Source organism: Botryllus schlosseri, chromosome 16, assembly GCF_051294905.1.
Source record: "Botryllus schlosseri isolate E-star chromosome 16, Bs_hap1, whole genome shotgun sequence".
In the NCBI taxonomy this organism is placed as follows: Eukaryota; Metazoa; Chordata; class Ascidiacea; order Stolidobranchia; family Styelidae; genus Botryllus; species Botryllus schlosseri.
The window spans coordinates 19,968,672-19,996,267 of record NC_137251.1 but is presented as its reverse complement, the minus strand read 5'-3'; the positions used below and the strand labels follow the sequence as shown (position 1 = coordinate 19,996,267).

The 27,596-nt window shown below is 41.0% G+C and overlaps 1 long non-coding RNA gene across 2 annotated transcripts in view; it reads left to right on the top strand.

Moving 5' to 3' along the window:
* Positions 1–17,048, top strand: part of LOC145459419 (uncharacterized) — a 42,260-nt gene extending 25,212 nt beyond the window's left edge. The window contains exons 3-4 of one of the 2 annotated variants that reach the window (XR_013921408.1): positions 2,751–11,239; positions 15,308–17,048. This is a non-coding gene — a long non-coding RNA (uncharacterized LOC145459419). Of the gene's footprint in view, positions 1–2,750; positions 14,526–15,307 lie in introns of those variants that run through there. The other variant, XR_013921407.1, reaches the window with a different exon arrangement.
* The last annotated feature ends 10,548 nt before the right edge of the window (positions 17,049–27,596 follow it).

Sequence of the window (27,596 nt, the reverse complement as noted above, 5' to 3'; positions counted from 1 at the left end):
ACGTCGAATGAGCCTATCGGCGTATTCCTGGCTATTGTAGTTTAGGAGATATTGGCAGATTTCGCCATTTTGCGGGGTATGAAAATTTATGAAAAGTTCAATTACACCAAGATTTCTCTATGTTTCCGAGGGCCTACAGTTACAACTCTGCTACCAGACTGTAGCAATTCAAAAGTTACGTCGAATGAGCCTATCGGCGTATTCCTGGCTATTGTAGTTTAGGAGATATTGGCAGATTTAGCCATTTTGGGGGGTATGAAAATTTATGAAAAGTTCAATTACACCAAGATTTCTCTATGTTCCCGAGGGCCTACAGTTACAACTCTGCTACCAGACTGTAGCAATTCAAAAGTTACGTCGAATGAGCCTATCGGCGTATTCCTGGCAATTGTAGTTTAGGAGATATTGGCAGATTTAGCCATTTTAGGGGGTATGAAAATTTATGAAAAGTTCAATTATACCAAGATTTTTCTATGTTCCCGAGGGCCCACAGCTACAACTCCGCTACCAGATTGTAGCAGTCCGAAAGTTACACCGAATGAGCCTATCGGCGTATTCCTGGCAATTGTAGTTTAGGAGATATTGGCAGATTTAGCCATTTTAGGGGGTATGAAAATTTATGAAAAGTTCAATTATACCAAGATTTTTCTATGCTCCCGAGGGCCCACAGCTACAACTCCGCTACCAGATTGTAGCAGTCCGAAAGTTACACCGAATGAGCCTATCGGCGTATTCCTGGCAATTGTAGTTTAGGAGATATTGGCAGATTTAGCCATTTTAGGGGGTATGAAAATTTATGAAAAGTTCAATTATACCAAGATTTTTCTATGTTCCCGAGGGCCCACAGCTACAACTCCGCTACCAGATTGTAGCAGTCCGAAAGTTACACCGAATGAGCCTATCGGCGTATTCCTGGCAATTGTAGTTTAGGAGATATTGGCAGATTTAGCCATTTTAGGGAGTATGAAAATTTATGAAAAGTTCAATTATACCAAGATTTTTCAATGTTCCCGAGGGCCCACAGCTACAACTCCGCTACCAGATTGTAGCACTCCGAAAGTTACACCGAATGAGCCTATCGGCGTATTCCTGGCAATTGTAGTTTAGGCGATATTTGCAGATTTAGCCATTTTAGGGGGTATGAAAATTTATGAAAAGTTCAATTATACCAAGATTTTTCTATGTTACCGTGGGCCCACAGCTACACCTCTGCTACCAGATTGTAGCAGTCCGAAAGTTACACCGAATGAGCCTATCGGCGTATTTCTGGCAATTGTAGTTTAGAAGTTATTGGCAGATTTAGCCATTTTGGGGGGTATGAAAATTTATGAAAAGTTCAATTATACCAAGATTTTTCTATGTTCCCGAGAGCCCACAGCTACAACTCCGCTACCAGATTGTAGCACTCCGAAAGTTACACCGAATGAGCCTATCGGCGTATTCCTGGCAATTGTAGTTTAGGCGATATTGGCAGATTTAGCCATTTTAGGGGGTATGAAAATTTATGAAAAGTTCAATTATACCAAGATTTTTCTATGTTACCGAGGGCCCACAGCTACACCTCTGCTACCAGATTGTAGCAGTCCGAAAGTTACACCGAATGAACCTATCGGCGTATTCCTGGCAATTGTAGTTTAGGAGATATTTGCAGGTTTAGCCATTTTGGGGGGTATGAAAATTTATGAAAAGTTCAATTATACTAAGATATCTCTATGTTCCCGAGGGCCTATAGCTACAACTCCGCTACCAGATTGTAGCAGTCCTAAAGTTACGTCGAATGAGCCCAACGGCGTATTCATGGCTATTGTAGTTTAGGCGATATTGTCAGATTTAGCCATTTTGAGTGGTAAGAAAATTTATGAAAAGTTCAATTATACCAAGATTTCTCTATGTTGCCCAGGGCCTATAGCTACAACTCCGCTACCAGATTGTAGCAGTCCGAAAGTTACGTCGAATGAGCCCAACGGGGTATTCATGGCAATTGTAGTTTAGGAGATATTGGCTGATTTAGCCATTTTGGGGGGTATGAAAATTTATGAAAAGTTCAATTATACCAAGATTGCTCTATGTTCCCGAGGGTATATAGCTACAACTCCGCTACCAAATTGTAGCAGACCGTAAGTTACGTCGAATGAGCCCAACGGCGTATTCATGGCTATTGTAGTTTAGGAGATATTGTCATATTTAGCCATTTTGGGGGTATGAAAATTTATGAAAAGTTCAATTATATCAAGATTTCTCAATGTTCCCGAGGGCCTATAGCTACAACTCCGCTACCAGATTGTAGCAGTCCGAAAGTTATGTCGAATGAGCCCAACGGCGTATTCATGGCTATTGTAGTTTAGGAGATATTGGCAGATATAGCCATTTTGGGGGGTATGAAAATTTATTAAAAGTTCAATTCTACCGAGATTTCTCTATGTTCCCGAGGGTATATAGCTACAACTCCGCTACCAGATTGTAGCAGTCCGAAAGTTACGTGGAATGAGCCCAACGGTGTATTCATGGCTATTGTAGTTTAGGAGATATTATCAGATTTAGCCATTTGGGGGGGGTATGAAAATTTATGAGAAGTTCAATTATACCAAGATTTCTCTATGTTCCCGAGGGTATATAGCTACAACTCCGCTACCAGATTTAGCAGTCTGAAAGTTACGTCGAATGAGCACAACGGCGTATTCATGGCTATAGTAGTTTAGGAGATATTGGCAGATTTAGCCATTTTGGGGGGTATGAGAATTTATGAGAAGTTCAATTATACCAAGATTTCTCTATGTTCCTGAGGGCCTATAGCTACAACTCCGCTAGCAGATTGTAGCAGTCCGAAAGTTACGTCGAATGAGCCCAACGGCGTATTCATGGCTATTGTAGTTTAGGAGATATTGGCACATTTAGCCATTTTGGGGGTTATGAAAATTTATGAAAAGTTCAATTATACCAAGATTTTTCTATGTTCCCGAGGGTATATAGCTACAACTCCGCTACCAAATTGTAGCATTCCGTAAGTTACATCGAATGAGCCCAACGGCGTATTCATGGCTATTGTAGTTTAGGAGATATTGTCATATTAAGCCATTTTTGTGGTATGAAAATTTATGAAAAGTTCAATTATATCAAGATTTCTCTATGTTCCCGAGGGTATGTAGCTACAACTCCGCTACCAAATTGTAGCAGTCCGTAAGCTACGTCGAATGAGCCCAACGGTGTATTCATGGCTATTGTAGTTTAGGAGATATTGGCAGATTTAGCCATTTTGGGGGGTATGAAAATTTATTAAAAGTTCAATTATACCGAGATTTCTCTATGTTCCCGAGGGTATATAGCTACAACTCCGCTACCAGATTGTAGCAGTCCGAAAGTTACGTCGAATGAGCCCAACGGTGTATTCATGGCTATTGTAGTTTAGGAGATATTGGCAGATTTAGCCATTTTGGGGGGTATGAAAATTTATGAGAAGTTCAATTATACCAAGATTTCTCTATGTTCCCGAGGGCCTACAGTTACAACTCTGCTACCAGACTGTAGCAATTCAAAAGTTACGTCGAATGAGCCTATCGGCGTATTCCTGGCTATTGTAGTTTAGGAGATATTGGCAGATTTAGCCATTTTGGGGGGTATGAAAATTTTTGAAAAGTTCAATTACACCAAGATTTCTCTATGTTTCCGAGGGCCTACAGTTACAACTCTGCTACCAGACTGTAGCAATTCAAAAGTTACGTCGAATGAGCCTATCGGCGTATTCCTGGCTATTGTAGTTTAGGAGATATTGGCAGATTTAGCCATTTTGGGGGGTATGAAAATTTATGAAAAGTTCAATTACACCAAGATTTCTCTATGTTCCCGAGGGCCTACAGTTACAACTCTGCTACCAGACTGTAGCAATTCAAAAGTTACGTCGAATGAGCCTATCGGCGTATTCCTGGCTATTGTAGTTTAGGAGATATTGGCAGATTTAGCCATTTTGGGGGGTATGAAAATTTTTGAAAAGTTCAATTACACCAAGATTTCTCTATGTTCCCGAGGGCCTACAGTTACAACTCTGCTACCAGACTGTAGTAATTCAAAAGTTACGTCGAATGAGCCTATCGGCGTATTCCTGGCTATTGTAGTTTAGGAGATATTGGCAGATTTAGCCATTTTGGGGGGTATGAAAATTTTTGAAAAGTTCAATTACACCAAGATTTCTCTATGTTCCCGAGGGCCTACAGTTACAACTCTGCTACCAGACTGTAGCAATTCAAAAGTTACGTCGAATGAGCCTATCGGCGTATTCCTGGCTATTGTAGTTTAGGAGATATTGGCAGATTTAGCCATTTTGGAGGGTATGAAAATTTATGAAAAGTTCAATTACACCAAGATTTCTCTATGTTCCCGAGGGCCTACAGTTACAACTCTGCTACCAGACTGTAGCAATTCAAAAGTTACGTCGAATGAGCCTATCGGCGTATTCCTGGCTATTGTAGTTTAGGAGATATTGGCAGATTTAGCCATTTTGCGGGGTATGAAAATTTATGAAAAGTTCAATTACACCAAGATTTCTCTATGTTTCCGAGGGCCTACAGTTACAACTCTGCTACCAGACTGTAGCAATTCAAAAGTTACGTCGAATGAGCCTATCGGCGTATTCCTGGCTATTGTAGTTTAGGAGATATTGGCAGATTTAGCCATTTTGGGTGGTATGAAAATTTATGAAAAGTTCAATTACACCAAGATTTCTCTATGTTCCCGAGGGCCTACAGTTACAACTCTGCTACCAGACTGTAGCAATTCAAAAGTTACGTCGAATGAGCCTATCGGCGTATTCCTGGCTATTGTAGTTTAGGAGATATTGGCAGATTTAGCCATCTTGGGGGGTATGAAAATTTTTGAAAAGTTCAATTACACCAAGATTTCTCTATGTTCCCGAGGGCCTACAGTTACAACTCTGCTACCAGACTGTAGCAATTCAAAAGTTACGTCGAATGAGCCTATCGGCGTATTCCTGGCTATTGTAGTTTAGGAGATATTGGCAGATTTAGCCATTTTGGGGGGTATGAAAATTTTTGAAAAGTTCAATTACACCAAGATTTCTCTATGTTCCCGAGGGCCTACAGTTACAACTCTGCTACCAGACTGTAGCAATTCAAAAGTTACGTCGAATGAGCCTATCGGCGTATTCCTGGCTATTGTAGTTTAGGAGATATTGGCAGATTTAGCCATTTTGGAGGGTATGAAAATTTATGAAAAGTTCAATTACACCAAGATTTCTCCGTTCCCGAGGGCCTACAGTTACAACTCTGCTACCAGACTGTAGCAATTCAAAAGTTACGTCGAATGAGCCTATCGGCGTATTCCTGGCTATTGTAGTTTAGGAGATATTGGCAGATTTAGCCATTTTGCGGGGTATGAAAATTTATGAAAAGTTCAATTACACCAAGATTTCTCTATGTTTCCGAGGGCCTACAGTTACAATTCTGCTACCAGACTGTAGCAATTCAAAAGTTACGTCGAATGAGCCTATCGGCGTATTCCTGGCTATTGTAGTTTAGGAGATATTGGCAGATTTAGCCATTTTGGGGGGTATGAAAATTTATGAAAAGTTCAATTACACCAAGATTTCTTTATGTTCCCGAGGGCCTACAGTTACAACTCTGCTACCAGACTGTAGCAATTCAAACGTTACGTCGAATGAGCCTATCGGCGTATTCCTGGCTATTGTAGTTTAGGAGATATTGGCAGATTTACCTATTTTGGGGGGTATGAGAATTTATGAGAAGTTCAATTATACCAAGATTTTTCTATGTTCCCGAGGGCCCACAGCTACAACTCCGCTACCAGATTGTAGCAGTCCGAAAGTTACACCGAATGAGCCTATCGGCGTATTCCTGGCAATTGTAGTTTAGAAGATATCGGCAGATTTAGCCATTTTAGGGGGTATGAAAATTTATGAAAAGTTCAATTATACCAAGATTTTTCTATGTTCCCGAGGGCCCACAGCTACAACTCCGCTTCCAGATTGTAGCAGTCCGAAAGTTACACTGAATGAGCCTATTGGCGTATTCCTGGCGATTGTAGTTTAGGAGATATTGGCAGATTTAGCCATTTTAGGGGGTATGAAAATTTATGAAAAGTTCAATTATACCAAGATTTTTCTATGTTCCCGAGGGCCCACAGCTACAACTCCGCTACCAAATTGTAGCAGTCCGAAAGTTACACCGAATGAACCTATCGGCGTATTCCTGGCAATTGTAGTTTAGGAGATATTGGCAGATTTAGCCATTTTAGGGGGTATGAAAATTTATGAAAAGTTCAATTATACCAAGATTTTTCTATGTTGCCGAGGGCCCACAGCTACAACTCCGCTACCAGATTGTAGCAGTCCGAAAGTTACACCGAATGAGCCTATCGGCGTATTCCTGGCAATTGTAGTTTAGGAGATATTGGCAGATTTAGCCATTTTAGGGAGTATGAAAATTTATGAAAAGTTCAATTATACCAAGATTTTTCCATGTTCCCGAGGGCCCACAGCTAAAACTCCGCTACCAGATTGTAGCAGTCCGAAAGTTACACCGAATGAGCCTATCGGCGTATTCCTGGCAATTGTAGTTTAGGAGATATTGGCAGATTTAGCCATTTTAGGGGGTATGAAAATTTATGAAAAGTTCAATTATACCAAGATTTTTCTATGTTCCCGAGGGCCCACAGCTACAACTCCGCTACCAGATTGTAGCAGTCCGAAAGTTACACCGAATGAGCCTATCGGCGTATTCCTGGAAATTGTAGTTTAGGAGATATTGGCAGATTTAGCCATTTTAGGGGGTATGAAAATTTATGAAAAGTTCAATTATACCAAGATTTTTCTATGTTCCCGAGGGCCCACAGCTACAACTCCGCTACCAGATTGTAGCAGTCCGAAAGTTACACCGAATGAGCCTATCGGCGTATTCCTGGCAATTGTAGTTTAGGAGATATTGGCAGATTTAGCCATTTTAGGGGGTATGAAAATTCATGAAAAGTTCAATTATACCAAGATTTTTCTATGTTCCCGAGGGCCTACAGCTACAACTCCGCTACCAGATTGTAGCAGTCCGAAAGTTACACCGAATGAGCCTATCGGCGTATTCCTGGCAATTGTAGTTTAGGAGATATTGGCAGATATAGCCATTTTAGGGAGTATGAAAATTTATGAAAAGTTCAATTATACCAAGATTTTTCTACGTTCCCGAGGGCCCACAGCTAAAACTCCGCTACCAGATTGTAGCAGTCCGAAAGTTACACCGAATGAGCCTATCGGCGTATTCCTGGCAATTGTAGTTTAGGAGATATTGGCAGATTTAGCCATTTTAGGGGGTATGAAAATTTATGAAAAGTTCAATTATACCAAGATTTTTCAATGTTCCCGAGGGCCCACAGCTACAACTCCGCTATCAGATTGTAGCACTCCGAAAGTTACACCGAATGAGCCTATCGGCGTATTCCTGGCAATTGTAGTTTAGGCGATATTTGCAGATTTAGCCATTTTAGGGGGTATGAAAATTTATGAAAAGTTCAATTATACCAAGATTTTTCTATGTTACCGTGGGCCCACAGCTACACCTCTGCTACCAGATTGTAGCAGTCCGAAAGTTACACCGAATGAGCCTATCGGCGTATTTCTGGCAATTGTAGTTTAGAAGTTATTGGCAGATTTAGCCATTTTGGGGGGTATGAAAATTTATGAAAAGTTCAATTATACCAAGATTTTTCTATGTTCCCGAGGGCCCACAGCTACAACTCCGCTACCAGATTGTAGCACTCCGAAAGTTACACCGAATGAGCCTATCGGCGTATTCCTGGCAATTGTAGTTTAGGCGATATTGGCAGATTTAGCCATTTTAGGGGGTATGGAAATTTATGAAAAGTTCAATTATACCAAGATTTTTCTATGTTACCGAGGGCCCACAGCTACACCTCTGCTACCAGATTGTAGCAGTCCGAAAGTTACACCGAATGAACCTATCGGCGTATTCCTGGCAATTGTAGTTTAGGAGATATTTGCAGGTTTAGCCATTTTGGGGGGTATGAAAATTTATGAAAAGTTCAATTATACTAAGATATCTCTATGTTCCCGAGGGCCTATAGCTACAACTCCGCTACCAGATTGTAGCAGTCCTAAAGTTACGTCGAATGAGCCCAACGGCGTATTCATGGCTATTGTAGTTTAGGCGATATTGTCAGATTTAGCCATTTTGAGTGGTAAGAAAATTTATGAAAAGTTCAATTATACCAAGATTTCTCTATGTTGCCCAGGGCCTATAGCTACAACTCCGCTACCAGATTGTAGCAGTCCGAAAGTTACGTCGAATGAGCCCAACGGGGTATTCATGGCAATTGTAGTTTAGGAGATATTGGCTGATTTAGCCATTTTGGGGGGTATGAAAATTTATGAAAAGTTCAATTATACCAAGATTGCTCTATGTTCCCGAGGGTATATAGCTACAACTCCGCTACCAAATTGTAGCAGACCGTAAGTTACGTCGAATGAGCCCAACGGCGTATTCATGGCTATTGTAGTTTAGGAGATATTGTCATATTTAGCCATTTTGGGGGTATGAAAATTTATGAAAAGTTCAATTATATCAAGATTTCTCAATGTTCCCGAGGGCCTATAGCTACAACTCCGCTACCAGATTGTAGCAGTCCGAAAGTTATGTCGAATGAGCCCAACGGCGTATTCATGGCTATTGTAGTTTAGGAGATATTGGCAGATATAGCCATTTTGGGGGGTATGAAAATTTATTAAAAGTTCAATTCTACCGAGATTTCTCTATGTTCCCGAGGGTATATAGCTACAACTCCGCTACCAGATTGTAGCAGTCCGAAAGTTACGTGGAATGAGCCCAACGGTGTATTCATGGCTATTGTAGTTTAGGAGATATTATCAGATTTAGCCATTTTGGGGGGTATGAAAATTTATGAGAAGTTCAATTATACCAAGATTTCTCTATGTTCCCGAGGGTATATAGCTACAACTCCGCTACCAGATTTAGCAGTCTGAAAGTTACGTCGAATGAGGACAACGGCGTATTCATGGCTATTGTAGTTTAGGAGATATTGGCACATTTAGCCATTTTGGGGGGTATGAAAATTTATGAAAAGTTCAATTATACCAAGATTTTTCTATGTTCCCGAGGGTATATAGCTACAACTCCGCTACCAAATTGTAGCATTCCGTAAGTTACATCGAATGAGCCCAACGGCGTATTCATGGCTATTGTAGTTTAGGAGATATTGTCATATTAAGCCATTTTTGTGGTATGAAAATTTATGAAAAGTTCAATTATATCAAGATTTCTCTATGTTCCCGAGGGTATGTAGCTACAACTCCGCTACCAAATTGTAGCAGTCCGTAAGCTACGTCGAATGAGCCCAACGGCGTATTCATGGCTATTGTAGTTTAGGAGATATTGGCAGATTTAGCCATTTTGGGGGGTATGAAAATTTATTAAAAGTTCAATTATACCGAGATTTCTCTATGTTCCCGAGGGTATATAGCTACAACTCCGCTACCAGATTGTAGCAGTCCGAAAGTTACGTCGAATGAGCCCAACGGTGTATTCATGGCTATTGTAGTTTAGGAGATATTGGCAGATTTAGCCATTTTGGGGGGTATGAAAATTTATGAGAAGTTCAATTATACCAAGATTTCTCTATGTTCCCGAGGGCCTACAGTTACAACTCTGCTACCAGACTGTAGCAATTCAAAAGTTACGTCGAATGAGCCTATCGGCGTATTCCTGGCTATTGTAGTTTAGGAGATATTGGCAGATTTAGCCATTTTGGGGGGTATGAAAATTTTTGAAAAGTTCAATTACACCAAGATTTCTCTATGTTTCCGAGGGCCTACAGTTACAACTCTGCTACCAGACTGTAGCAATTCAAAAGTTACGTCGAATGAGCCTATCGGCGTATTCCTGGCTATTGTAGTTTAGGAGATATTGGCAGATTTAGCCATTTTGGGGGGTATGAAAATTTATGAAAAGTTCAATTACACCAAGATTTCTCTATGTTCCCGAGGGCCTACAGTTACAACTCTGCTACCAGACTGTAGCAATTCAAAAGTTACGTCGAATGAGCCTATCGGCGTATTCCTGGCTATTGTAGTTTAGGAGATATTGGCAGATTTAGCCATTTTGGGGGGTATGAAAATTTTTGAAAAGTTCAATTACACCAAGATTTCTCTATGTTCCCGAGGGCCTACAGTTACAACTCTGCTACCAGACTGTAGCAATTCAAAAGTTACGTCGAATGAGCCTATCGGCGTATTCCTGGCTATTGTAGTTTAGGAGATATTGGCAGATTTAGCCATTTTGGGGGGTATGAAAATTTTTGAAAAGTTCAATTACACCAAGATTTCTCTATGTTCCCGAGGGCCTACAGTTACAACTCTGCTACCAGACTGTAGCAATTCAAAAGTTACGTCGAATGAGCCTATCGGCGTATTCCTGGCTATTGTAGTTTAGGAGATATTGGCAGATTTAGCCATTTTGGAGGGTATGAAAATTTATGAAAAGTTCAATTACACCAAGATTTCTCTATGTTCCCGAGGGCCTACAGTTACAACTCTGCTACCAGACTGTAGCAATTCAAAAGTTACGTCGAATGAGCCTATCGGCGTATTCCTGGCTATTGTAGTTTAGGAGATATTGGCAGATTTAGCCATTTTGCGGGGTATGAAAATTTATGAAAAGTTCAATTACACCAAGATTTCTCTATGTTTCCGAGGGCCTACAGTTACAACTCTGCTACCAGACTGTAGCAATTCAAAAGTTACGTCGAATGAGCCTATCGGCGTATTCCTGGCTATTGTAGTTTAGGAGATATTGGCAGATTTAGCCATTTTGGGTGGTATGAAAATTTATGAAAAGTTCAATTACACCAAGATTTCTCTATGTTCCCGAGGGCCTACAGTTACAACTCTGCTACCAGACTGTAGCAATTCAAAAGTTACGTCGAATGAGCCTATCGGCGTATTCCTGGCTATTGTAGTTTAGGAGATATTGGCAGATTTAGCCTTCTTGGGGGGTATGAAAATTTTTGAAAAGTTCAATTACACCAAGATTTCTCTATGTTCCCGAGGGCCTACAGTTACAACTCTGCTACCAGACTGTAGCAATTCAAAAGTTACGTCGAATGAGCCTATCGGCGTATTCCTGGCTATTGTAGTTTAGGAGATATTGGCAGATTTAGCCATTTTGGGGGGTATGAAAATTTTTGAAAAGTTCAATTACACCAAGATTTCTCTATGTTCCCGAGGGCCTACAGTTACAACTCTGCTACCAGACTGTAGCAATTCAAAAGTTACGTCGAATGAGCCTATCGGCGTATTCCTGGCTATTGTAGTTTAGGAGATATTGGCAGATTTAGCCATTTTGTAGGGTATGAAAATTTATGAAAAGTTCAATTACACCAAGATTTCTCCGTTCCCGAGGGCCTACAGTTACAACTCTGCTACCAGACTGTAGCAATTCAAAAGTTACGTCGAATGAGCCTATTGGCGTATTCCTGGCTATTGTAGTTTAGGAGATATTGGCAGATTTAGCCATTTTGCGGGGTATGAAAATTTATGAAAAGTTCAATTACACCAAGATTTCTCTTTGTTTCCGAGGGCCTACAGTTACAATTCTGCTACCAGACTGTAGCAATTCAAAAGTTACGTCGAATGAGCCTATCGGCGTATTCCTGGCTATTGTAGTTTAGGAGATATTGGCAGATTTAGCCATTTTGGGGGGTATGAAAATTTATGAAAAGTTCAATTACACCAAGATTTCTTTATGTTCCCGAGGGCCTACAGTTACAACTCTGCTACCAGACTGTAGCAATTCAAACGTTACGTCGAATGAGCCTATCGGCGTATTCCTGGCTATTGTAGTTTAGGAGATATTGGCAGATTTACCCATTTTGGGGGGTATGAGAATTTATGAGAAGTTCAATTATACCAAGATTTTTCTATGTTCCCGAGGGCCCACAGCTACAACTCCGCTACCAGATTGTAGCAGTCCGAAAGTTACACCGAATGAGCCTATCGGCGTATTCCTGGCAATTGTAGTTTAGAAGATATCGGCAGATTTAGCCATTTTAGGGGGTATGAAAATTTATGAAAAGTTCCATTATACCAAGATTTTTCCATGTTCCCGAGGGCCCACAGCTACAACTCCGCTTCCAGATTGTAGCAGTCCGAAAGTTACACTGAATGAGCCTATTGGCGTATTCCTGGCGATTGTAGTTTAGGAGATATTGGCAGATTTAGCCATTTTAGGGGGTATGAAAATTTATGAAAAGTTCAATTATACCAAGATTTTTCTATGTTCCCGAGGGCCCACAGCTACAACTCCGCTACCAAATTGTAGCAGTCCGAAAGTTACACCGAATGAACCTATCGGCGTATTCCTGGCAATTGTAGTTTAGGAGATATTGGCAGATTTAGCCATTTTAGGGGGTATGAAAATTTATGAAAAGTTCAATTATACCAAGATTTTTCTATGTTGCCGAGGGCCCACAGCTACAACTCCGCTACCAGATTGTAGCAGTCCGAAAGTTACACCGAATGAGCCTATCGGCGTATTCCTGGCAATTGTAGTTTAGGAGATATTGGCAGATTTAGCCATTTTAGGGAGTATGAAAATTTATGAAAAGTTCAATTATACCAAGATTTTTCCATGTTCCCGAGGGCCCACAGCTAAAACTCCGCTACCAGATTGTAGCAGTCCGAAAGTTACACCGAATGAGCCTATCGGCGTATTCCTGGCAATTGTAGTTTAGGAGATATTGGCAGATTTAGCCATTTTAGGGGGTATGAAAATTTATGAAAAGTTCAATTATACCAAGATTTTTCTATGTTCCCGAGGGCCCACAGCTACAACTCCGCTACCAGATTGTAGCAGTCCGAAAGTTACACCGAATGAGCCTATCGGCGTATTCCTGGAAATTGTAGTTTAGGAGATATTGGCAGATTTAGCCATTTTAGGGGGTATGAAAATTTATGAAAAGTTCAATTATACCAAGATTTTTCTATGTTCCCGAGGGCCCACAGCTACAACTCCGCTACCAGATTGTAGCAGTCCGAAAGTTACACCGAATGAGCCTATCGGCGTATTCCTGGCAATTGTAGTTTAGGAGATATTGGCAGATTTAGCCATTTTAGGGGGTATGAAAATTTATGAAAAGTTCAATTATACCAAGATTTTTCTATGTTCCCGAGGGCCTACAGCTACAACTCCGCTACCAGATTGTAGCAGTCCGAAAGTTACACCGAATGAGCCTATCGGCGTATTCCTGGCAATTGTAGTTTAGGAGATATTGGCAGATATAGCCATTTTAGGGAGTATGAAAATTTATGAAAAGTTCAATTATACCAAGATTTTTCTATGTTCCCGTGGGCCCACAGCTAAAACTCCGCTACCAGATTGTAGCAGTCCGAAAGTTACACCGAATGAGCCTATCGGCGTATTCCTGGCAATTGTAGTTTAGGAGATATTGGCAGATTTAGCCATTTTAGGGGGTATGAAAATTTATGAAAAGTTCAATTATACCAAGATTTTTCAATGTTCCCGAGGGCCCACAGCTACAACTCCGCTATCAGATTGTAGCACTCCGAAAGTTACACCGAATGAGCCTATCGGCGTATTCCTGGCAATTGTAGTTTAGGCGATATTTGCAGATTTAGCCATTTTAGGGGGTATGAAAATTTATGAAAAGTTCAATTATACCAAGATTTTTCTATGTTACCGTGGGCCCACAGCTACACCTCTGCTACCAGATTGTAGCAGTCCGAAAGTTACACCGAATGAGCCTATCGGCGTATTTCTGGCAATTGTAGTTTAGAAGTTATTGGCAGATTTAGCCATTTTGGGGGGTATGAAAATTTATGAAAAGTTCAATTATACCAAGATTTTTCTATGTTCCCGAGGGCCCACAGCTACAACTCCGCTACCAGATTGTAGCACTCCGAAAGTTACACTGAATGAGCCTATCGGCGTATTCCTGGCAATTGTAGTTTAGGCGATATTGGCAGATTTAGCCATTTTAGGGGGTATGGAAATTTATGAAAAGTTCAATTATACCAAGATTTTTCTATGTTACCGAGGGCCCACAGCTACACCTCTGCTACCAGATTGTAGCAGTCCGAAAGTTACACCGAATGAACCTATCGGCGTATTCCTGGCAATTGTAGTTTAGGAGATATTTGCAGGTTTAGCCATTTTGGGGGGTATGAAAATTTATGAAAAGTTCAATTATACTAAGATATCTCTATGTTCCCGAGGGCCTATAGCTACAACTCCGCTACCAGATTGTAGCAGTCCTAAAGTTACGTCGAATGAGCCCAACGGCGTATTCATGGCTATTGTAGTTTAGGCGATATTGTCAGATTTAGCCATTTTGAGTGGTAAGAAAATTTATGAAAAGTTCAATTATACCAAGATTTCTCTATGTTGCCCAGGGCCTATAGCTACAACTCCGCTACCAGATTGTAGCAGTCCGAAAGTTACGTCGAATGAGCCCAACGGGGTATTCATGGCAATTGTAGTTTGGGAGATATTGGCTGATTTAGCCATTTTGGGGGGTATGAAAATTTATGAAAAGTTCAATTATACCAAGATTGCTCTATGTTCCCGAGGGTATATAGCTACAACTCCGCTACCAAATTGTAGCAGACCGTAAGTTACGTCGAATGAGCCCAACGGCGTATTCATGGCTATTGTAGTTTAGGAGATATTGTCATATTTAGCCATTTTGGGGGTATGAAAATTTATGAAAAGTTCAATTATATCAAGATTTCTCAATGTTCCCGAGGGCCTATAGCTACAACTCCGCTACCAGATTGTAGCAGTCCGAAAGTTATGTCGAATGAGCCCAACGGCGTATTCATGGCTATTGTAGTTTAGGAGATATTGGCAGATATAGCCATTTTGGGGGGTATGAAAATTTATTAAAAGTTCAATTCTACCGAGATTTCTCTATGTTCCCGAGGGTATATAGCTACAACTCCGCTACCAGATTGTAGCAGTCCGAAAGTTACGTGGAATGAGCCCAACGGTGTATTCATGGCTATTGTAGTTTAGGAGATATTATCAGATTTAGCCATTTTGGGGGGTATGAAAATTTATGAGAAGTTCAATTATACCAAGATTTCTCTATGTTCCCGAGGGTATATAGCTACAACTCCGCTACCAGATTTAGCAGTCTGAAAGTTACGTCGAATGAGCACAACGGCGTATTCATGGCTATAGTAGTTTAGGAGATATTGGCAGATTTAGCCATTTTGGGGGGTATGAGAATTTATGAGAAGTTCAATTATACCAAGATTTCTCTATGTTCCTGAGGGCCTATAGCTACAACTCCGCTAGCAGATTGTAGCAGTCCGAAAGTTACGTCGAATGAGCCCAACGGCGTATTCATGGCTATTGTAGTTTAGGAGATATTGGCACATTTAGCCATTTTGGGGGGTATGAAAATTTATGAAAAGTTCAATTATACCAAGATTTTTCTATGTTCCCGAGGGTATATAGCTACAACTCCGCTACCAAATTGTAGCATTCCGTAAGTTACATCGAATGAGCCCAACGGCGTATTCATGGCTATTGTAGTTTAGGAGATATTGTCATATTAAGCCATTTTTGTGGTATGAAAATTTATGAAAAGTTCAATTATATCAAGATTTCTCTATGTTCCCGAGGGTATGTAGCTACAACTCCGCTACCAAATTGTAGCAGTCCGTAAGCTACGTCGAATGAGCCCAACGGCGTATTCATGGCTATTGTAGTTTAGGAGATATTGGCAGATTTAGCCATTTTGGGGGGTATGAAAATTTATTAAAAGTTCAATTATACCGAGATTTCTCTATGTTCCCGAGGGTATATAGCTACAACTCCGCTACCAGATTGTAGCAGTCCGAAAGTTACGTCGAATGAGCCCAACGGTGTATTCATGGCTATTGTAGTTTAGGAGATATTGGCAGATTTAGCCATTTTGGGGGGTATGAAAATTTATGAGAAGTTCAATTACACCAAGATTTCTCTATGTTCCCGAGGGTATATAGCTACAACTCCGCTACCAGATTGTAGCAGTCCGAAAGTTACGTCGAATGAGCCCAGCGGCGTATTCATGGCTATTGTAGTTTAGGAGATATTGGCAGATTTAGCCATTTTGGGGGGTATGAGAATTTCTGAGAAGTTCAATTATACCAAGATTTCTCTATGTTCCTGAGGGCCTATAGCTACAACTCCGCTAGCAGATTGTAGCAGTCCGAAAGTTACGTCGAATGAGCCCAAGGGCGTATTCATGGCTATTGTACTTTAGGAGATATTGGCAGATTTAGCCATTTTGGCGGGTATGAAAATTTATGAAAAGTTCAATTATACCAAGATTTCTCTATGTTCCCGAGGGTATATAGCTACAACTCCGCTACCAAATTGTAGCAGTCCGTAAGTTACGTCGAATGAGCCCAACGGCGTATTCATGGCTGTTGTAGTTTAGGAGATATTGGCAGATTTAGCCATTTTGGGGGGTATGAAAATTTATGAAAAGTTCAAATATACCAAGATTTCTCTATGTTCCTGAGGGCCTATAGCTACAACTCCGCTAGCAGATTGTAGCAGTCCGAAAGTTACGTCGAATGAGCCCAAGGGCGTATTCATGGCTATTGTAGTTTAGGAGATATTGGCAGATTTAGCCATTTTGGCGGGTATGAAAATTTATGAAAAGTTCAATTATACCAAGATTTCTCTATGTTCCCGAGGGTATATAGCTACAACTCCGCTACCAAATTGTAGCAGTCCGTAAGTTACGTCGAATGAGCCCAACGGCGTATTCATGGCTATTGTAGTTTAGGAGATATTGTCATATTTAGCCATTTTTGGGGTATGAAAATTTATGAAAAGTTCAATTATATCAAGATTTCTCTATGTTCCCGAGGGCCTATAGCTACAATTCCGCTACCAGATTGTAGCAGTCCGAAAGTTACGTCGAATGATCCCAACGGCGTATGCATGGCTATTGTAGTTTAGGAGGTATTGATATGAGTATCAAAGCGAAAATTCAGTCTGGTACGGATAAACGGCTGAAGTAAATGGTAGCCCGTCGGTACCAAAGCAGCTCTTGCTTGCAAAAAGGTTGGTGATCCCTGGTATAAATGAACTGACACCGTCAATTTACCTGTTCAAACATCATTTCTTTCATTAGCGAAAATGATTAGAAACATAATTCGAATATAGTTGATTTGGATCAGTGTGCTGCGGGGATGATATGTAAACGACAACACCGTGTATTTTACAGCACCATGTTGGCATACGAATATTTCTCAATTTTGCAATTTACTTCGAGTATATAATTGTCTTAACAACACGTGCTCGAAGAGATTCATTTGATAAACCTACAATTTGCAACTGTATGTCCTGTGCAATTTTTCAACTGATTAGAATCTTGTATGATGTTTTGCTGTAGCCGTTCCAAGGGAATGACGTCTTTATTGAACCATACGTATAAATTCGAATGTATTTTAGAATTTCATAACACGCACATATATATTCATATCAAACACGAGTATATGATATTTGTGTGGCTCTTTTTATCAAGCTTTCGCGCGAAGTGCGAAGTCTTATCGAGTGTTTCTTGGGAATGATATAGTCCAGGGGCGGGCAACTTCTCCAGTCGGCGGGCCGGATATAGGAAAATTAAGTACTTGGCGGGCCGCATTGCTGAATCGATACATTATTCGCCCATTTATCCACATATACAAGGAATAAATCGCATTTAATGAATGTATTTTAACGACAGCAATGTCACTTCAAAGCCATTTCTCGCCGATGGTGACGAAGACAATGTGGATTTGAGAATAGCATTGTCATACAGGCGCCGCCATGTCTGCTTCTATCTGATCAGTCAACACACGGTGCAATTATTAATTAAGATTTCAAGGCGTTCGATAACCCCGGTAATTTACCAAGATCATTAGGGTTGAGTAGGTGACGAGATAGGGTCATTGTTCAACTGTGTGGCCTGGGGAAGCGAGTGGCGCAGTTGGTAAAACACTGCAGTCTCGACATCGATGGTTGATGGTTCGAGTCTCGGCTCTGCCATGTTTCTATGTGTCGGAGGTTTATCTGGGCTCCTCATCGCCGATCCCGTTGTGATACAGCGCATAGAAAAGCTCAGACGAAGAGAGAGAGCCGAACTCTTGAAAGGAGGCAGCAAATGAGCCAGAAAAAGACTGAAGTCAAGTGGACAAAAACACATTATGAAATTTACTGTGCGGGCGCGAATGACCGCGTTGTTGAAAGCGCCAATTATATGTGTGTGAATAAAACAAAACAACTGTGTGGCCTGATTAATCTCGATATTGGATTCATGCGGTCCGCGTCCTCTACGAATTGCCCGCGACTCGTTTTGAGTTGGCGACCCCTGGTATAACGGTGTCGTACTAGGGCTTACCATACGTGCTCTTGTAAGAGGATTTGTCTACTTTTTATACTTTTTTGAAGGTGTCCTCGGAGGACGCCCAAATATCCTCTTTTTTGAGATTTTTGGTTGAATACATGGTAAAATCGACTGAGATATAGTATATTAGCACTGAAGTAACGATACAGCGGCTATTTCGGGAGATGAGCCGGAAAGTTGACCTGATAATGTGAAAGGAGAAACTGTATTTCGGGCGCTGAGCGACAAAGGTGACCTTTCTTTTTTGGTCAACCGACCACGAAGTGGGAAAAATTTACCATCCTCCGGTTTTGCAAGTCTGAAAATTTTGAAAAAGTGTCCTCTTTTCAGATTTCCAAAATATACTAACCCTACGTCTTACAAAAGCCTAGAAGTGTGCCGTGCTACAAGTCGGCGGTTACGGAATGAAAAATAAGAAATATCAGCCTGGTGTAAATGACCATTTGTAGTCGACAAACACCATGATTACCAGAAGCAACATTAGGGTTGAGTACACCGTAAATGCCGATAATGCAACAATTCTCGCATCGACGAACTTACGCGTAAGCTCCACTCTCGCACGCTGCGCAAACACGTATAGTATGACATACAGTCAGTAAAATTTGACGTAGTAAGTAAGTAGTGGGAAATCCCGACAAGATTGCGACAAGAGAGCGCAATCGTTAAGCGTCCGGCTTCTTGATCGGTAGGTCGTGGGTTCTATTCCCGGCCGGGTCAGACCAAGGACCTGATTAGTAACACTGGTATCCATGGCTTCCCTGCTTGGTGCTCATGCATTACTGAGATAGCATGGAGGGGTGGTGCATGACTTAGAATGCCGTAAATGCTATATCTGCACTTCCTTGTCCGGCGGCATATGCACATCATGCACTCATGGTATGCATATGCGCAGATCGTGTGTATGTGTATCATGAGTCGGTGTATAATTTAGGGATGGTGTGAACGTGAGGTTCACGTTCGCGTTCTGTGTGTGAACCTCGGATATTTAGAGGTTCACGTTCACAAACGAACCTTGGTAGGTTCTGCACTGTGAACCTTTTTCATATATTACTATTTTCACTTCAATTTATCATCTCTGATTGAAATTTATTGCATTTCAACTGCGAGCCACTCAATGCATGACGCTCGCAGCAAAAGTTTGTCCGAAATATCCAGCTTTCCGTTTGTGAATATTTAGTGACTCTCTGCTGTGAGCTTGACCCGCAATCACACAACATCAAGAGCGAAATACAATGCATGTAGCATGTAGGTAGTCAGCGAATGATGCTTATTCAACCAATTAATGAAATTTATATCATTGTCTGATGTAAAAAATCTAGCAGGCGTACGTGGTCAATCTTGATTTCATATGTTTATTGTATCATAAAAACCAAATCCGTGTGATTGGGGTGTTGACTACTGCAGTATAACTTGTTAAAGTATTGTCGGTAGCACGTACAGAAACCCGTTTTGCACTCTATTCGTTAAACGTAGCAATACTCAGACGCCGAAGACATTGTCCGGTCTGGCCTGGACCGTTGAGGCGTAAGCTTATATTTCCTTGCAAGTCCTCGTCGAAATTGTCGGCAAAGCGACGAAAGATATTGATATTACGGGATTATCATATCATTTGATTGTCCCAGTTGATATATTTGGCTACGTTTAAAACGTCAATATGTACTGCAGCATTGCGGCATTATGACTCCCGAGTCGACGCTATAGGCAACGTGTACATTGATATTGGCTATAACTTCACTGAAATGTAGGGATGGAATTAGCAATATGACGTCACATGACGTCATGAGGTTCACGTTCGCGTTCGCACAGAACCTTTCAAAAAGGTTCGCGTTCACACGAACCTGAACCTTTCAGAGGTTCACACCATCCCTATCACTGTATATGCCGCAAAAACATCAAGAACAAAAATAAACTACGTCCTTTCCTTCCTTTCTCGGCAGACTGGGGCCGTGGGTCACATTATCATGTAAGACGAAAAACTCTCCGCGGGCCGGACAAAATCCCTTCGCGGGCCGGATCCGGCCCGCGGGCCGTATGTTGCCCACCCCTGATATAGTCCGAAATGCTGCGTGGCAATAGGGTTGCATTCAAAACAAAAATCTGTTTAAAACCAGGCCCATATTTAAAACATGTATTTTATTGTTTTTGTCTTGTTTTGTTTTTGCCTTGTTTTGTTTTTCAAGCCATGACGTCACGAATATACAATTGTGTCAACTACGTGTGACTATGTCGATTGACATTGACAATTGAAAATATAGGGTAAATATAGCTCCTTTGACGAAAGAGGCTTCCAACCCCTGTCATATACGGACCATAATATTCTCAACCGGGGCTACATCCACATGCAGCATTTTTACGGTCGGCAGACATCATCATCGGAACATTCATTCGGCACTAATGATCTATATCTACGCAGCATAGATATTGAGCCGCCTATTTTGAGGGTACCATCCATTCCTTGTCATATACATCGGCTATATCGGGTGTACATCGTCCGTAAGCTCATACTACATATTTTGTGGAATGTATTTACACGATTATGGCACAACTATACATCTTTAAAAAAAAAATTTGTATTGTTTAAAAAGTTCTTTGTTTAAACACCTTAAAACACATTTCAAACAAGGTTTTTTAGACGACCATTTGTCTTACATGCAACCCTACGTGACAATATGTCAACGTTTACGGTCCCTTAATCGGATAGGCCTACTTTACTAAATCAAAAAGTGGCGTGAGAAATGTATCCCGTTATAACGGTATACCATTAATACTGTACTCTTTTTGCTCACTCTGAGCACTTCGTTTATTTAACAAATAAAAGAGTTCATCGGCATATTTTTCAATTATCACAGCTGTTTCACGAATCGAATCGAAGTCGAATCAATACACGAAGTCAGTCCAGTCGAGTCGAATCATTTTCCAATTTTATGAAAATCTCTCGAGACAAGTCGAGTCAACGAGAAATTGCGACTGGAGCCGTTACAGTCCTGGGTAGCATAACCAACCTTAACCATAATGTTGAAAGAATCGAGTTATCTTATGAGCTCTGTAAATGTGATTGCTCTTTATACATACCAACGTATCACCAATTGCTGACTTAACCGTGTTCAGATTTTGATATCGTGATCCGGATGTTTTCCGTGTTTGGTGTTTTGGCAGCATCTTCCGTCGACGTTTCGAACGTTCAGACGAAGCTGCTGAAACAGAATCTTTGGGAAATACCAGAGCACAGCTGTCGTGACCTTTCGATGACAACCGAATAACAGACATGAGAATTTTCATTCACTAGTACTGGATTCATGACACAATAATACAAATGGCTTAATGCATGCCATACTGGAGACATCACAACACTATGAATGATGACTGCTTAACTCACGTAATGACGAAATGACTTTGGCATCTGAGGAAATACCACGACTGTCTTCAACGGTCAAACAATTTGACACACAACGTATAGTTAATTGTGCGTTTCAATACATCAGGGGTGTCAAACATACGGCCCGCGGGGCGCATCCGGCCTCCCAGACCAATTCATCCTGCCTGCGAGGCCATTCTGAGTAAATTGATATATTATCGCATTATTCCAGCAGCTTTTTAGTAGAAGTTGAGATTTATAGTAATAATGCTTCGACGTAAATATCATAACCCATCAAGACAGCAAATGTGGAACATATGCATTGTTCAGACGTCACATTATAACTACCTGTCGGCAGGCAGTTTTGAGTTCTTACTCAAGTATCCTTCGGCAATAAGTCGAAGACATTGACACTACATTTTTACATGGCATAAAAGTACACAGTTCCGAGTTTTCTGAAAAAATCGCCCAAATAATATTTTTTCACAGAGGCGGAAACGACAATCCGAAACCGTTGCATGTAAAATACACGGATAATATAATTAGAGCCCGACTGATATTGGATTTCAGAGCCGATACCGATAAGACCGATCGATATCCAGTACCTCCACCGATAACCTCGATATATTCAGCCGATATTCAAAAAGATATGGAATCTAGCTCAAGGCCCATATTTAACACCTCAGAGCATTTATTTCAACAACTTTACAGCCATTGATATGCTTGAACATGAAATAAATGATCTAGGGGCTATAAAAATATATCAAAAGCACCAATTCAGCAGTTGCAGATTACAGTTCACGAAGCACAATTTCTCGGCCCTTTCTTCAAGGAGTGAACTTCTGTGGTCTTCCATAAATGATGTATATATAGTACTAAACACAGTGAGCAGTCTTTCACTTGGTACCATAGTTAGTGGCACAGAAAGAATTGGAAATCTTTCTCCATTTCGGTTCCACCGCTCCCTTGCAGGGGATCTTTCCTTCAATGGTTTCACCAAATATTGATACTAATATTGATATTATTCTGGCAGTGCACCTGCAGCCTTCAGCACATCATTAACAAATAGCTGAAGAGAATGTGAAAAACAACTCAAATTGTCCACGTCTGCAACTGCTCCACCCATCCGGCAATCCCACTTGGGCCTTGATCACGACCAGCATTTCAACAATCAATTGATCAATATTTTACGCTCGTTTGTCAGAATTGGCCAATGTCATCATGGAATCAAAAATTTTCATATCAACCATTGGCTTTACTCCACGTTTGCTTCATTTTCTCGCCCTATATGCTCGCATATTCCCTATCATGGTGGCCCCGCAGGCCTCAGTCTGACTTCATACATTACTGGTATAATTAGCTCTGTTGGTAGTGAACCAATAGCACAAGCACAATCTTCAGAGAAATGTTTCGATGCGACGCTTTTCTCTATCATCACAAGGGTCAGTCCAGCATGATTGAAGTTCCAATTTCTCTTACTGATTGAAATCTTCTGCAGACAACTGTCCACCCAGCTGCTCTCTGTTGTTGGTGATCGATTACTGCAGGGGGATTCCCACGAAGTCAGTGGTGGTTAGTTATCTATAATATTTTTCAGATAGGCACGCCTATTATCTGTATATGCACTATGCACTATTTGCAGCTTGGCCATTTATTTTTATAATATATCGTCCTCACGTCTTCTATCGACTTATCTGACTCACTGCCACCATGTTGTGACGTCACGAAACTGGCCGATATTTTTTTACCTTCAATGGCCGATACCGATATTTCTCTGCAAGCGTGATATCGATTCGATATTATCGGCGAGCCGATAATCGGTCGGGCTCTAAATATAATATCTGCGCTAATAATAAAATACAAATATCTTTGGTCGCAGTGTTGTTTTACCTTACGCTGACCCAAAAGACGTCGTCTACGCCCTATCTACAGAGAAACTAAAATGGTAAATTGGCGATTGAAAAAATATTGAACAAAATTCCCATGCCCGCGTTTACAATACCCTGCAGGCCTAATACGCAGGGTCGACCACGCAAATCGACTAAAACAAGGAAAGCATAGAATTATTTCCACTTATATCCTGGTTGAGCCACAGTTAAGTCGCTTATAACTGTATTGTCGTATTTCTGCCAATTCTAAAGTTTGCGAATAACGGTGTTACTCGGATAGAGTTTTTAGCCCACATGATCTGTGATATAATGTGTAATACTGTTTTGCATAGCGTTGGTAGTAAAGCATTCCAGTGAAAACCAAAGGTATGGATTTCAACGTAACCTATTGGAATTATTTGACTGATCCGGCCCGCGAGCAAGTGAAACTCTTGAATCCGGCCTGCGACCCAAGTTGAGTTTGACACCTCTGCTTTACATCGATTCCTTGATGATTTTCCTGCGGAGAGTTCTTAATATTTGAGAATCTGACAGAATATTACTTTACATATACGGTATAGATTTCATTCCGTTTTGTGACGAATCGGGGAATATCGTGGGTTATTAGCATCCAGAAGTTCTACTCTGCAGGCTTTGGCATCACCCTTGTTTCTCACAAAGGTCCATTGAAATATCGTGGTAGCTCTGCCTCTATGCAGGAACAAATATGGTATCGGCATATACGCCATGGATATTCGTACGAAGCTGTGAAATATATTGGAAAACACTTGGTGGTACAAGGCATCGGATTTGTTCCATAACCTCTGAGTTGCAGACGCATATTTATTGAATGCTGCCAAATTCCGATGATTTGCAGGATTGATCGCTTTCACATTCTTGACAGGAATGCTTCGTATAATATTTAAATCCCTACATTCCCAACATTCTGCGGATTTGCTGCAGTTGTATCGCCGTGTTCGAGCTAAAGTGTGAAATGAATAATTGTTACAGACCTGCAATTACCGATGCGGCACGATGTTGGTGCACGACATACAATTCCTGTGGAAGCCTTAACTCTTGGAAAACGGAATGCGGATTGGAATCACGGAAGAACTGCTCGATCACAGATCACGTTCTTGGCAACTGCCCATCTCTGTTTTGCAGTCTACCAGGAAACATAATTCCGAACATAGCATATACATAGTGAATGGTATATTGCGATTACGAATTCGATTTTGTATAAAGTTCAAACTGAACCGTTTCACTTCGCAACCTTAACGGTATCAGCTCGGGCACAATCATGAATGTATGAAGATAAAAACATTTGCGGCGTAAAAAGTCCCGATACTCATCAGCTAGCGCACACCGAGACGGGTTCTCACAACCGAAACGGCCTATTCTGCCTTTTTTATTCGAGACACAATTCCCTGGGAATAATGAGAAATAGGAAATGATTGCACGGACGCTGCCCGGATGCCGACGCATCAGTGATGTCACGACTTTTGTTGCCGAACAAATCGATCACGTATAAAAAAAATCAAGTCCTAGTAGTGGATAGAACAGTTTTTATATTTTAATCGTTTGTTAATGGATTTCTCTCGATCGCCACGAAAATGGCAAGTCACCGAAATTACCTTCAGTAGTTCAGACGCGAGAACCATGACATCAGTGATTTCTAGGGTACAGGATTTAGAAAGAATCTTCCCATATTCCAGATACTTGGAATGTCAATGAAAATGATGGCGCGCCAAATTATAAGATGAGTATATACCCCCTGTAACCAGTCCCTTTGGTGTCATCTTATCTATTACGCTACCCTAACATTATTCCCATATGTTATTTCGCTTCTTCTTTAAAGAGCTTCTTGGAGTTATGGAACTTCAATATATAATTGGATGGTATATTCATTTTGAAATGAATCCGAATAATTTCGGCTGACATTCGTCTATTATGCTATCCATATTACATTCCCATTTGATATTTCGCTTTGTTATTCAAAGTGTTTCTTGGAGGTACAGAAATTCAGGCATTCAATTGAATCGTATGTTTGGGCTCATTTCAATGTTATTAAATGTCATAGATATATCGAGAAAATAAATATTACCGTACTCAGGGTTCCATCCCTTGTTAAAACATTAGCTTACTGTGTCGATGATTTTTTTCGTTTTATTTTATGCCTGACGTCGTAAATCTTCAATTGACGTTGTGATATGTTTCCGCATAATTATAATCCAAAATTTAAGGCCAACAAGGTTTGACGCGACGAAAATGGTGTCGGACCCAGAAATAAATTATCATCATCGGTACACCCGTTTCGTTTCAGCTATTCATATCAATAGTTATATATACGCTGCAACTGTTGAACCGACGATGATTTCGAAGGTTGCAACCAGGGCCGTAACAGCACTTCGTCAGGCCCCCCCCAAAACTTTGGTCTTGGGCCCCCCCATAGTGTTATAGATCTAACGTCTGGGGGGCTTCGCCCCCCAGACCCCCCTCCGGCGATACACTGTTTACCACTATTCATCATATTCATTGGGAGTTTCTTTAGTGAGTCGGCTTTTGTCGCCTAAGCGCGCAAAGCGCGCAAAATTTCTAGAATTCATGATTTCATCGGTCAGTATGATCGGGAATTGCATACATTGTTATCAATTTTTATCTTCTCTCTGCTCACGTAATCAGATTTGCCGGTAGAGCTGAGTGAGGTGTGTTTAAAAAGGTAGGACCACTCAATAATAATTAAACATCTTCGGGCGTATACCCGTTGGCAGGAACGAAACAGCACCTCGTCAGGCCCCCAAAACGTGGGTGTTGGGCTCCCATAGGGTGATAAAACGCCCCCCCCCCCATCACGTTGTTCGCGTTTGTCACGAAATTACCCGTACGGTATTGAGAACCAGCGCGAAGCGCGAAAATGTTCGATAATTTATGATAAAATCGGTAAATCAGATCGGCGACTACATATATAATATGCTATCAATTTATTGTCCTCTCTACTCACGTAATTAGATTTACCGGTAGAGCTGAGTGAAGTGTCTTGAAAACGGGAGGGCCCGTAAATAATGATTAAACATCTTCGGGCGGGCGGAACCGTTGATATGACTTCGTTACATGATGTTATTTCGTGACTTCAAGTCTGCTATATCAAAAAATATAGAACCGCCCAAACGTAGGCTTCTAAACTAAGAGAAGCACACGATTTAAAATTGGTATTTCTGCACTGGCATAAAATTTTTCCCAGCGGGATGGTATTTGTCTTGTGAGGTTCTGATTGCGAAGACAGAAACATTCGGCGCCAGTCATTTAGGCGCCTATGGACAATTTAACCTATATGTATTTTGTATATATAGCGAAGTCTTTGATCTGCATAAGGGCATAGACCTTTTCGGCCAAGCTTTTCTCGCTGCCAATCGTTCTGGCACACTTCTTGGAGTCGCATGTTATATGGCCTAAAACTTGATTGTATGTCTTGGTGGGTCGTGGCGCGGTAATGGCCCAATACCCAACAGGAATGATAAACGGCTACGCGAATTCGCGCGCCGCGCGAAAAAATTTTGAAAAATTGCATAAATTTTCAAAAAATACTCTATGATTTTTGCTAATTCACAAAATAATTTTGGGCCCCCGTCGAGCTCGGGCCCCCCCCCAATTGGGGGGTTTGGGGTGCGGCAGTTACGGTGCTGGTTGCAACCATTTTATATTTGATACGTCGACTTTATCTAGTGCAAGTCTTCCCAAGGCTCATATACTACACGTTTTTGGAAAGTATTCATAAAATTTCGACGTGATTATGTAACTTTTGAAACAAACTATTTTTTTAAATGGCATTTGTTTGAAACCGGGGCCTACGGTAACTTATCGTAGGCCCCGCAACTGCTTTTTAAAATGCAACCATATCTATACGACTTTCGCTTTAAAAC